Source organism: Chlorocebus sabaeus, chromosome 9 (genome assembly GCF_047675955.1).
Source record: "Chlorocebus sabaeus isolate Y175 chromosome 9, mChlSab1.0.hap1, whole genome shotgun sequence".
Taxonomy (NCBI): domain Eukaryota; kingdom Metazoa; phylum Chordata; class Mammalia; order Primates; family Cercopithecidae; genus Chlorocebus; species Chlorocebus sabaeus.
Genome location: NC_132912.1, coordinates 46,968,210 through 46,980,258, shown reverse-complemented (window position 1 = coordinate 46,980,258; position 12,049 = coordinate 46,968,210). Strand labels below are relative to the sequence as shown.

Sequence of the window (12,049 nt, the reverse complement as noted above, 5' to 3'; positions counted from 1 at the left end):
CATCTATAGAAACAATACTAATGACTGGTTTGCTGTTAATAAATACATGGGCAAATCTCTGTTCGGGGATCTCAGCTCTGAAGGCTGTGAAAGAACTTACAGAGAGGCGGACTCTGTGCTAAATGCTTAAATTCCTCACTTCTTTAGCCACTTGGCAATGTGAAGGGAATGGTGTAATCTGTCCCCATTTTTCAGATGAACTCAACGCCAGGTGGAGATGTGGTGCTCCAGCCAGTGGGCGGCACCAAGGCTGGCAAGAGGCTGGGCCAGGATGAAGTTTGGACCTTTCCCTGCAGGCAATGGGAAGCCTTGCAAGTTTTACACAGGATAAGACAGGAACAGGCCTTTTTCTCAAAAGATCACCCTGGGGGGCCTGGGGTAATGAGAACTTTAAGGGAAGGGACTCACAGCCAGAAAAGTAAGGAGCACATTGTGAGTACATCCGGTGACCCAGTGAGCGCCCTTCCACAGGCTCATCCTAAAGAGATAATCAGCCAAGCGTCCAAAAGTGTGTGTGTGAGAACACTGATTAAAAAGGACTATAGTTGTGCGCCATCACCCCGAGCTAATTTTTTCATTTTTTTGAGACAGAATCTCACTCCATCACCCAGCCTGGAGTGCAGTGACCAAGCCTAGGATTCACCATCAGACTGTACCCGTCATACCTGTACAAACTATATAAATTTCTCTCTTTTCTAGGTCTCAAAATATCTTGAGGTCCCTGTGCCTGTCAGAAACCGATATCCTTTTTTTTTTCTAAGTCGGAGTCTCGCTCTGTCACCCAGGCAGGACTGCAGTGGTGCAATCTCAGCTCACTGCAACCTCTGCCTCCTGGGATCAAGCAATTCTCTGCCTCGGCCTCCAGAGTAGCTGGGATTACAGGCTCCTGCCACCATGCTTGGCTAATTTTTTTGTATTTTTAGGAGAGACAGGGTTTCACCATCTTGGCCAGGCTGGTCTTGAACTGCTGACCTCGTGATCCTCCTGCCTCAGCCTCCCAAAGTGCTGGGATTACAGGTGTGAGCCACCATACCTGGCCAGAAACTGATATTCTTTTCTTACCACAAGGTCAGGAACCTTGTAAGGGAACTGTGTAGACAAGGTACCAGGCTGGTCATTCCCCATGTCTATCGGCTTTATAAGTCAACTTCAGTTATTTAAAGCAATCTGGTCATATCAGAAAATACGTCATTCCAGTCAAATGGTGGTTTAAAAAAAAACAGCGTCTCCAATTGTGTCCTGTTAAAAAAAAAAAAATGGATTCTTACTGAGCTTGTGCAAATAACTATATTGCCATAATGTAAGAAAACACACAAATAGTTTCTGAATTCTGGAGAAATCAGGTAGAGAGAAAGGTAAATGTCTCAATTTACTCACAAAAGTGTATTTTAGGCTGGGTGCAGTGGCTCATGCCTGTAATCCCAGCACTTTGGGAAGCCAAGGAGGGTGGATCACTTGAGGTCAGGAGTTTGAGACCAGCCTGGCCAACATGGTGAAACCCCCCTGCTAAAAATACAAAAATTAGCTGGGTGTGGTGGCAGGCACCTGTAATGCCAGCTGCCAGCTACTTGGGAGGCTGAGGCAGAAGAATCACTTGAACCCGGGAGGCAGAGGTTGCAGTGAGCCGAGATCACACCATTGTACTCCAGCCTGGGCAACAAGAGCAAAACTCTGTTTAAAAAATAAATAAAGGTATATTTTACCCAATTTCTGTGACTTACAAGTAGCTCAAAAGAAATAAAGTTTTCTTGACTCCACAAAACAAAACATGAAAAGAATCAGCAATGTTTCAAACAAAAAAATATAAAAATCATTTCACTTCTCCATCAGTTCAGTCCCATGTAATTAATTCTTGTTCTGCTTGATGTTGAGTTAGTGATATGGTTTGAATCTGTGTCCCCACCCAAATCGCATGTCAAGTTGTAATCCCAGTGTTGGAGGTGGGCCTGGTGGGAGGTGATTGGGTTGTGGGGACAGATTTCCCCTTTGGTGTTATCCTCACGAGAGTGAGTGAGTTCTCATGAGATCTGGTTGTTTAAAAGTGTGTAGCACCTCCTCTCTCTCTCTTTCTCCTGCTCTGGCCATGTAAGATGTGCCTGCTTCCCCTCTGCCATGATTGAAAGTTTCTTGAGGCCTCTCCAGCCATGCTTCCTGTACAGCCTGCAGAACCCTTGAGCCAATTAAACCTCTTTTCTTTAAAAATTACACTTTCTTTCAGGTATTCTTTATAGCAGTGCAATGGACTAACACAATTAGTGATCTTCATGAACACACCAGTTTTTTATTAGTGTTCTGTAAGCTTTTACATAGTCTAATGATATGATCTACAAAGCTATCAGAAACCTCTATTCAAGAGTACAATTCCTGGTCCTTTCCATGAATATCCTTGAAGACGTAACACTCCAGGATTTGCACAGAGCTAAAAGCTCTATGCAGAAAACATCAGATTTTTTTTTTTTTTTTTTTTTTTTGAGACGGAGTCTTGCTCTGTAGCCCGGGCTGGACTGCAGTGGCCGGATCTCAGCTCACTGCAAGCTCCGCCTCTCGGATTTACGCCATTCTCCTGCCTCAGCCTCCCGAGTAGCTGGGACTACAGGCGCCCGCCACCTCGCCCGGCTAGTTTTTTTGTATTTTTAGTAGAGACGGGGTTTCACCGTGTTAGCCAGGATGGTCTCGATCTCCTGACCTCGTGATCCGCCCGTCTCGGCCTCCCAAAGTGCTGGGATTACAGGCTTGAGCCACCGCGCCCGGCCAAAACATCAGATTAAAGCAATTCACTACATGTACCAAGATATATCAACTTTTTAGAAATCTTATACAATTTTGAAACACATATTCATAACACATTTATGGTGTTGGGCTCTTTGCAGGCTTTCACAGGCTGAGCCTCTGTGCAGCCATAATGCTGCATGGAAGCCGCATCAACACTTGCACGGCCCCTCCAGCCAGCCGGGCATCTGAGATGAGAACTGCACCCAGCCCAGCACCACAGCTCAGCCCCCAGCAGCAGCCCCACCCTCTACAACTGGCGTTCCTGCTGCTGCACCTTGGTGGCTAGCTCTGATGGCCCAAATGGCAACCACTGCAGCTGGCATTGCTGCGGGCTCTACCGTTGGGCACACGCTGGGGGTTTTAGTGGAAGAAATAATGCTGAGCCTCCAAGGCCTGGTCTCACTTACCAAGAACTTCAGGGAACCCAGCCAGCACAGCAGCAGCGGCCTTGCTTCTGAGATCAAACAATTTTTGGAGCATGCCCAGAACCAGGATGACATAAAACTCTGTGAGGTTTCAGTGAGGTGTTGAAACAGTGTACATTTGCAAATGGAATAGCCTAATCAAGTCCAAACTGAAGAAATGAAAATGGCTCTTATGACCAAGTTAATTTAGCATAAAATATAATTGACAATAAAGGTATAAAGTATAAAACCATCAGTTAAAATTCTCCTCTGTCATTCATATCTTTCCTGCTTCAGAATTACAATGGAAGAGGGTGTTCTCACTGTATAGAATTTCACCGAGATGGTATAGAATTTTGGCTGGACAAATATTTCTGTGGTTTCCTTAAACCAGCTGCTATAATTTTATTGTTTGAGAGTTAATTAGAATAAAGTGATTTTCTCAACCCTCCTACCCAAAACAAAATTAATATAGGCATGCTGGCTCACATCTGCAATCCTAGCACTTTGGGAGTTCAAAACTGAGCATCTCTTGAGCCCATGAGTTTGAAACCAGCCTGAGCAACGTGGTGAAACCCCATCTCTACAACAAATACAAAAAATTAGCTGGGTGTGGTGGCATGAGCCTGTGGTCCCACCTACTTAGGAGGCTGATGTTGGAGGATCACTTGAGCCCAGTAGTGCACTGCACTCCAGCGTGAGTGACAGAGTGAGACTCTCAAAATAAATAAATAAATAAAAAGCATACTTTCATGCAAATACGAATCAAAGAAAGTTACACAACATTTCTTTCTTTTTTTTTTTAGACAGGGTCTCTCTCTGTCATCCACTCTGGAGTGGCAGTCACTGCTTACTGCAGCCTCCACCTCCAAGCTCAAACCATCCTTCCATGTCAGCCTCCCAAGTAGCTGGGACAACAGACATCAGCCACCATACCCAGCTATTTTTTTAGTTTTTTGTAAAGACAGGGGTCTCACTATGTTGCCCAGGCTCTAAACATTATATTTGTCATTGCTCCCTATATGATTCTAACATGCCAGGCTAGGCACAGTGGCTCACACCTATAATCCCAACACTTTGGGAGGCCAAGGTAGGAGGATCACTTGAGTCCAGGAGTTGGAGACCAGCCCGGGCAACATAGTGAGACCTCATCTCTATAAAATAAAATAAAATAAAATAAAATAAAATAAAACAAAATAAAATACAAATAATAAACAAAATTAGCCTGGTGTGGTGGTGCATGCCTGTAGTCTCAGCTACTAGAGAGACTGAGGTGGGAGGGTCACTTGAGCCCAGGAGGTTGAGGCTGCAGTGAGTCAACATTGCACCACTGCACTCCAACCTGGGCAAGAAAGGGAGAGCCTGTCTCAAAAGAAAAAAAGCCCCAAAAGAATTCACTACCGCCAGACCCATCTTACAAGAAATGCTCAAGTTACTTCTTCAGTCTGAAAAAAAATTGCTAATGTGAGAAAAATGGAAGTATAAAACCCACTAGTAAAATTAAATACATAGAAAAACCCAGAATGCTTTAATACTGTAACTGTGGCACACAATCCACTCACAATTTTAGTATGGAGCCCAATAGGCATGAGACAGAAATTTAAAAATAATAATGAAAATAAGTACTGCATTTATTCGCTCCAAGAAAAGTGAATAAATTCAGCACTTAAAGGTGAAGTGAGAAACACAAGTTTTTCTCTACTGCAGGCAAGGCTATAGACAGGTCGTGGTGACCTAGCCTTAAGAAATGAACTCCAGACACCCCCAAGCAAGGTTAAAAGAAGAAAAACAAATTCCTTTACTGTCTCTCCTGTATTGTACTATTAGTTATGACTATGTTTGCCAATGCTTGTATTTAGTAGGATTTGCAAAGTTCCTGTTTTTCTTTCGATGCAGTTGCTAGGCCACTAGCCATACAAGGCCACAGGTTATTGCCAAGGTCAGCAGTTATGCTACAGATTACGTGACTTGTCACTGTAAAACTTACTGCCTTTATTTTGCTTATGTATGCTAACCTACATAAGCTAAACTCTGTTTTTGTTCAATGGTCAGCTTTTTGGATGTGAATCCACTGAGCTGGTGCGTACCTTAAATAAACATCCTCCTATATTCCCTGTATCGGTCTCTCTGGTGCTCAGTTTACCACAACAGGCATGATCGATTTGTCATGAACAATAATAGCTATAGCAACCTGTCAAGAGGTAAGTAATATAAACATATGTAAATTCAGACAACTAAAAGTCAAAATGGGGGGATAGAGTTAAAGTGTAGAACTGGTCTTTTTTTTTCCTTTTTTCTATTTGTCTTCTCTTCTTTGTGATCAAAGTTTAGTTGTCATCTGCTTAAAATAACTTGTTATATCTATAAGATATATATTTTTTGGTTTCCTCATGGGAACCACAATGCAAAAAAAAAAAAAAAAAATCGATTCACTGCAAGTAAAAAACAATGAATTAAAACATACTACCAAAGAAGATCACGTAGCCACAAAAGAAGACAATAAGAAAGGAAGAAAGGAAGACAAAAGTTACAAAGTAACCAGAAAACAAGCAACAAAATGGCAGTGGTAAATCCTTTCTTATCAATAATAAAATAGAATGTAAATGGACTCAATTCTCCAATTAAAAGGGAGAGAGTGACTGAGTAGATAAAGAAATAAGACCCAACTACATGCTACTATAAGAAACCCACCTCACCTCTGAAGACACGCATAGACTAAAAGTGAAGGGATAGAAGAAGATGCTTCACGAAACTGGAAACCAAAAGAGGGCAGGAATCATTATACTTAGATCAAATAGAATACAAAATAAGACTGTAGAAAGACACAAAAGGGGTCACTATATAATGATAAAGGGATCAATTCCGCAGGTGTATATAATAATTATAAATATGCATGCAACACAGGATGGTCCCAAGTTTAAAAAGCAAGCATTAATAGGTCTGAAGGGAGAGATGGAGTGCAATACAATAATAGTAGGGAACCGTCTCAGTAATGGACAAATCATACAGACAAAAAAATCAATAGAGTAACATCACAATTAAACTGCACACTATACTTAATAGACCTAAGTAACATCTACGAAACATTTGCCCAAATGCTGCATAACACACATTATTTTCATCAGCACGTGAAACATTCTCCATAATAGAGCACACCTTAGGCCACAAAACAAGTCTCAATAACTTTTTTTTTTTTTGAGACAGAGTCTCGCTGTGTCACCCAGGCCAGAGTGCAGTAGCCTGATGTCAGCTCACTGCAGCCTCCATCTCCCAGGTTCAAGCAATTCTCCTGCCTCAGCCTCCTGAGTAGCTGGGATTACAGGTTCCTGCACCATACCCAGCTAATTTTTGTATTTTTAGAAGAGACAGGGTTTCACCATGTTGGCCAGGCTGGTCTCGAACTCCTGACCTCAAGTGATCCACACGCCTTGGCCTCTGTGCTAGGATTATAGGCGTGGCCACTGTGCCCAGCCTGAGTAAATTTTAAAAAGTAGAAATCGGGCCAGGCATGGTGGTTTACATCTGTAATCCCAGCATTTTGGGAGACTGAGGCAGGAGGATCACTTGAGGCCAGGAGTTTGAGACAAGCCTGGCAACAAAGTGAAACTCCATCTCTACAAAAAATTTTAAAATTAGCTGGGCATGGTGGCATGTACCTGTAGTCCTAGCTACTCAGGTTGTTGAGGGGGGAGGATCATGTAAGCCCAGGAGGTCAAGGCTGCAGTGAGCCATCATTGTGCTACTGCACTCCAGCCTGGGCAACAAAGCAAGACCCTGTCTCAAAAAAAAAAAAAACAAAAAACAATGGAAATCATACTAAGTATCTTTTCTAGCTACAATGGAATAAAACTAGAAATCAAGATGAAAAGAAACATCAGAAACTTCACAAACGCATGGAAACTGTGCAACATGCTCCTGAGTGACCGAAGGGTCAATGAAGAAATTAGGAAGAAAAATTTTAAATTTCTTGGATAAATGAACAGGGAAATACAACATACCAAAATCTATTGAACACAGAAAAAGCAGTGCTAAGAGGGAAGATTTTCGCAATAAACACCTTCACCAAAAAAGCAGAAAGACAGGCCAGGCACAGTGACTCATGCCTGTAATCCCGGCACTTTGGGAGGCCGAAGTGGGAAGTCTGCTTGAGGCCAAGAGTTCGATAGCAGTCTGGACAACACAGTGAGACCTCATCTCTACAAAAATTTTTAAAATTAGCTGTTGTAGTGGCACATACCTGTAGTCCCAGCTACTCGGGAGGCTGAGGTGGGAGGATAGCTTGAGCCTGGGAAGTTGAGGCTGCAGAGAGCCATAATTGCACCACTGCACTCCAACCTGGGTGACAGAACAAGACTCTGTCTCAAAAACAAAACCAAGAAAGAAAGAAAGAGTAGACAGACTTCAAATAAAAAATCTAACAATGTGCCCCAATGAACTAGAAAAGCAAGAACACACTTAATCCAAAATTAGAAGGGAGGAAACAATAAGGATCAGAGCAGAAATAAATGAAGTTGAGGTAAAAATATATATAGAGAGAGAATATCAACAAAACAAGTAGTTTTTTGAAAAGATAAAATTGACAAACCTTTAGCTAGACTAAGGAAAAAAGAGAGAAGACCCAAATACATAAAATCAGAAACAACAAAAGGAGATATAACTGAGACCACAGAAATACAAAGAAACATTAGAGACCATGAACAACTATACAACAACAAATTGGAAAACCTAGAAGAAATGGATAAATTGGACACATAGAACCTGCCAAGATTGAACCATGAAGAAAAGAAAACATCAACAAGCCCATAACAAGTAAAGAGCTCTAAGCTGTAATAAAGTCTCCCATCAAAGAAAACTCCAGGTGGCTTCACTGCTGAATTCTACCAAACATTTAAAGAAGAACTAATACCAACTCTACTCAAACTCTTCAAAACAATGAAAAGGAGGAAGTACTTCCAAATTCTTTCTATGAGGCCAGCATTACCCTGATATCAAACCAGACACAACAAAAAAAGAAAATGAGAAGCTAATATAATTGATGAATGTAGATGCAAAAATCCTCAACAAAATACTAGCAAACTGAATTCAACAACAGATTAAAAAGATCATTCACCATGTTCAAGTGGGATTCATCCCAGAAATGCAAGGATGGTTCAACATACATAAATCAAGAAATATTAAATATTTATTGACTTATGTGATACATTAATAAATATTTATTGATTTACATGATACATTAATGTGATACATTGCATTTACAGAACCAAGAACAAAAGCCATATAATTTCAATAGATGCTGAGAAAGCATTCAATAAAATTTAACATCCCTTTATGATAAAAATGCTCAACAAACTGGGTGTATTCCATACCTCAAAATAATACAAGCCATATATTAGACAAACCCAAAGCCAACATCATACTTGATGGGGAAAAATTGAAAATCCTTTCTCTAAGATCTGGAGCCAGACAAAGATCCCCACTTTCACCACTTTTATTCAGTATAATTCTGGAAGTCCTGGCCAGAGCAATTAGGTGAGAGAAAAAAATAAAGGGCATCCGAACTAGAAAGGAAGAAGTCAAGTTAGACTTGCTGGCAGACAATGTGATCTTATATTTGGAAAATCCTAAAAACTATACCAAAAAATTCTTTGAACTGACAAATTCAGTAAAGTTCCAGGATACAAAATCAACATACAAATATCAGTAGCATTTATATACATCAACAGCAAACAATATGAAAAAGAAATCAAAATGCATTTTTTGATTTACAATTTTTCCCCATTTACAATAGCTACAAAGAATATAAAATACATAGGAACCAATTTAACCAAAGAAGTAAAAGATCTATACAAGGAAAACTATAAAACACTGATGAAAAAAAATTGAAGAGGACACCAAAATATGGAAAGATAGTCCATGCTCATGGACTGGAAGAATTGGTATTGTTAAAAACACAGTACTACTGGCCAGGAGCAGTTGCTCATGCCTGTAATCCCAGTACTTTGGGAGGCTGAGGCAGGTGGACTGCCTGCTCAGGAGTTCAAGACCAGCCTAGGCAACAGGGTGCAATCCAGTCTCTACTAAAATACAAAAAATTAGCCAGGTGTGGCAGCGGGCACCTCTAGCCCCTGCTACTCAGGAGGCTGAGGCAGGAGAATCACTTGAACCCAGGAGGCAGAAGTTGCAGTGAGCTCAGATCACACCACTGCACTCCAGCTTGGGCAACAAAGTGAGACTCTGTCTCAAAAAAAAAAAAAAAAGACAATACTACTCAAAGCAATTTATACATTCAATACAATTCCTATCAAAATACCAATAACACTCTCCACAAAAAAAAAAAAAAAAAAATTCTTCACAGAAATAGGAAACAAAATCCTAAAATTCACATGGAACCACAAAAGACCCCAAATAGCCAATGCAATCCTGAGCAAAAAGAACAAAGCTGAAGATAGCATAATACCTGATTTCAAAATATAGTACGAAGCTATAGTAACCAAATCAGTAAGGTACTGGCATAAAACAGACAAACAGTCGAATGGAACGGAATAGAGAACCCAGATACAAATCCATGTACTTACAGCCAACTTATTTTCAACAAAGGAACCAAGAACATTCGTTGGAGAAAGGGACAGTCTTTTCAATAAATGATGCTGGGAAACTGGGTAACCATATGCAGAAGGATGAAACTAGACCCCTATCTCTTACCATAAACAAAAATCAAATAAAAATGGATTAAAGACTTAAATCTAAATCCTGAAACTATGAATCTACTAGAAGAAAACATTGAGGAAACACTCCAGGACACTGGTCTGGGCAAAAATTTTTTTGTGTAAGACCTCAAAAGCATAGGCAACAAAGGCAAAAATTGACAAATGGAATATATCAAACTAAAAAGCTTCTGCACAGCAAAGGAAACAACCAACAAAGTGAACAGACAACCCACAGAATAGGAGAAAATACCACAACCTATCCACCTGACAAGGGACTAATAACAAGAATATACAAGGACCTCCAACAACTCTATGTAAAAACACAAATAATCCAGTTTAAAAATGGACAAAAGAGATCCGAATATACATTTCTCAAAAGAAGACATACAACTGCTAACAGGTATATAAATGAATGTTAAACATCACTGATCATGAGAAAAATGCAAATCAAAAGCACAATGAGCTATCATCTCACCACAGTTAAAATGACTTTTATCTAAAAACAGGGAATAACAGATGCTGGTGAGAATTTGGAGAAAGGGGAATCCTTGTACACTGTTGATGAGAATGTAAATTAGTACAACCACTATGGAGAACAGTATGGAAGCTCCTCAGAAAACTAAAAACAGAACTACCATATGATTCAGCAATTCCACTACTGGGTATATATCCAAAACAAAGGGAATCAATATACTGAAGAGCTATCTGCACTGCCATGTTTACTGCAACAATATTTACCATATCCAAAATATGGAATCGACCTAAGTGGCCATCAATGGATGAATGGATAAAGAAATGTGGTGTATGTACATAACGGAATATTATTCAGTCATTAAAAAATAATGAAATCCTGTCAGTTGCAGGAATATGGATGGAACTAGGGCCATGATATTAAGTAAATAGGTCAAGCACAAAAAGACAAATATTGCATATTCTCACTCATATGTGGGAACTAAACAAAAAAAAAAACAAGTGGATTTCACAAAGATAGTGAGTAGATTGGTGGTAACCAGAGTTCAGTAAGAGTAGAGGTGGGGGTCTGAATAGAGGTTGGTTAAGGGGTATGTATTAGGTTTTTTTTTTTTTTTTTTTTTCCACACTGCTAAAAAGCCTGAGACTGGGTAATTTATAAAGAAAAGAGGTTTAATTGACTCACACTTCCACATGGCTGGGGAGGCCTCAGGAAACTTACAATCATGTTGGAAGAAGGAGCAGTCACTTTCTTCACAAGGTGGCAGGAAAGAGAAGAACAAAGGAGGAACTTCCAAACACTTACAAAACCATCAGATCTTGTGAGAACTCGCTCACTATCATGAGAACACCATGGGGGAAACTGCCCCTGTTGATCCAATCACCTCCCTCCCTCCACTTGTGGGAATTACAGGTCCCTCCCTCAACACGTGAGGATTACAATTCGAGATGAGATTTTAATGGGGAAACAGAGACAAACCATATCAAGGTATAATACACAGTTAGATAGAAAAAAATAAGACCTGGTGTTCAATAGACCAGTAGGTTAGCTATAGTTAACATTAACCTACTGTATGTTTCAAATAGCCAGAAGAGAATCTTTTCAATATTTCTGGCATACAGAAAAGACAAATACTTAGTGATAGATATCCCAATTTCCCTGCTTTGATCTTCACACATAATATTAATCAAATTATCATATGTACCCCCAAAATACATGCATCTATTATATATCAATTTTTTAAATTAAGTTAAAAAATTAATTTTGGGTTTTGCATGTAAAAAAAGAGAGAATATGGGAGAAAAGAAATTGGAAACATCCCTTAGGGACAATGTTTTTAGGAGTTTTGCTGTAAAGCAAAGCAGAGAAATAAGGTAGTGGCTGGAGAGAAATAGGGTGCAAGGTAAGGGGTTTTATTTATTTTATGGACAATATTATAGTGTATTCATTAGTATGCTGATAATTCAGTACAGAATGAAAATCTTGAAATACAGAAGAGAGAGAACGCCCTCATTCACGAGAAGGCAGTTAACATCCAGGGTACAAAAGAATTTTCTTATATAGGAACTAGGGCCAGTCACTCAGAAAGAAAAGTAGAGCATACAGATTATAATGCAGAAAGGAGGGCAGACATGCCTGTGAGGCTGTACAGAAGTTCTCTTTACTCAGTAACAAAAAGCAAAGTCATCAGCACT

The 12,049-nt window shown here is 39.9% G+C and overlaps 1 pseudogene; it reads left to right on the top strand.

The window, feature by feature from the left end:
• Window positions 1-195: 195 nt before the first annotated feature.
• Window positions 196-3,335, top strand: LOC103215765 (putative coiled-coil-helix-coiled-coil-helix domain-containing protein CHCHD2P9, mitochondrial; annotated as a pseudogene).
• The last annotated feature ends 8,714 nt before the right edge of the window (window positions 3,336-12,049 follow it).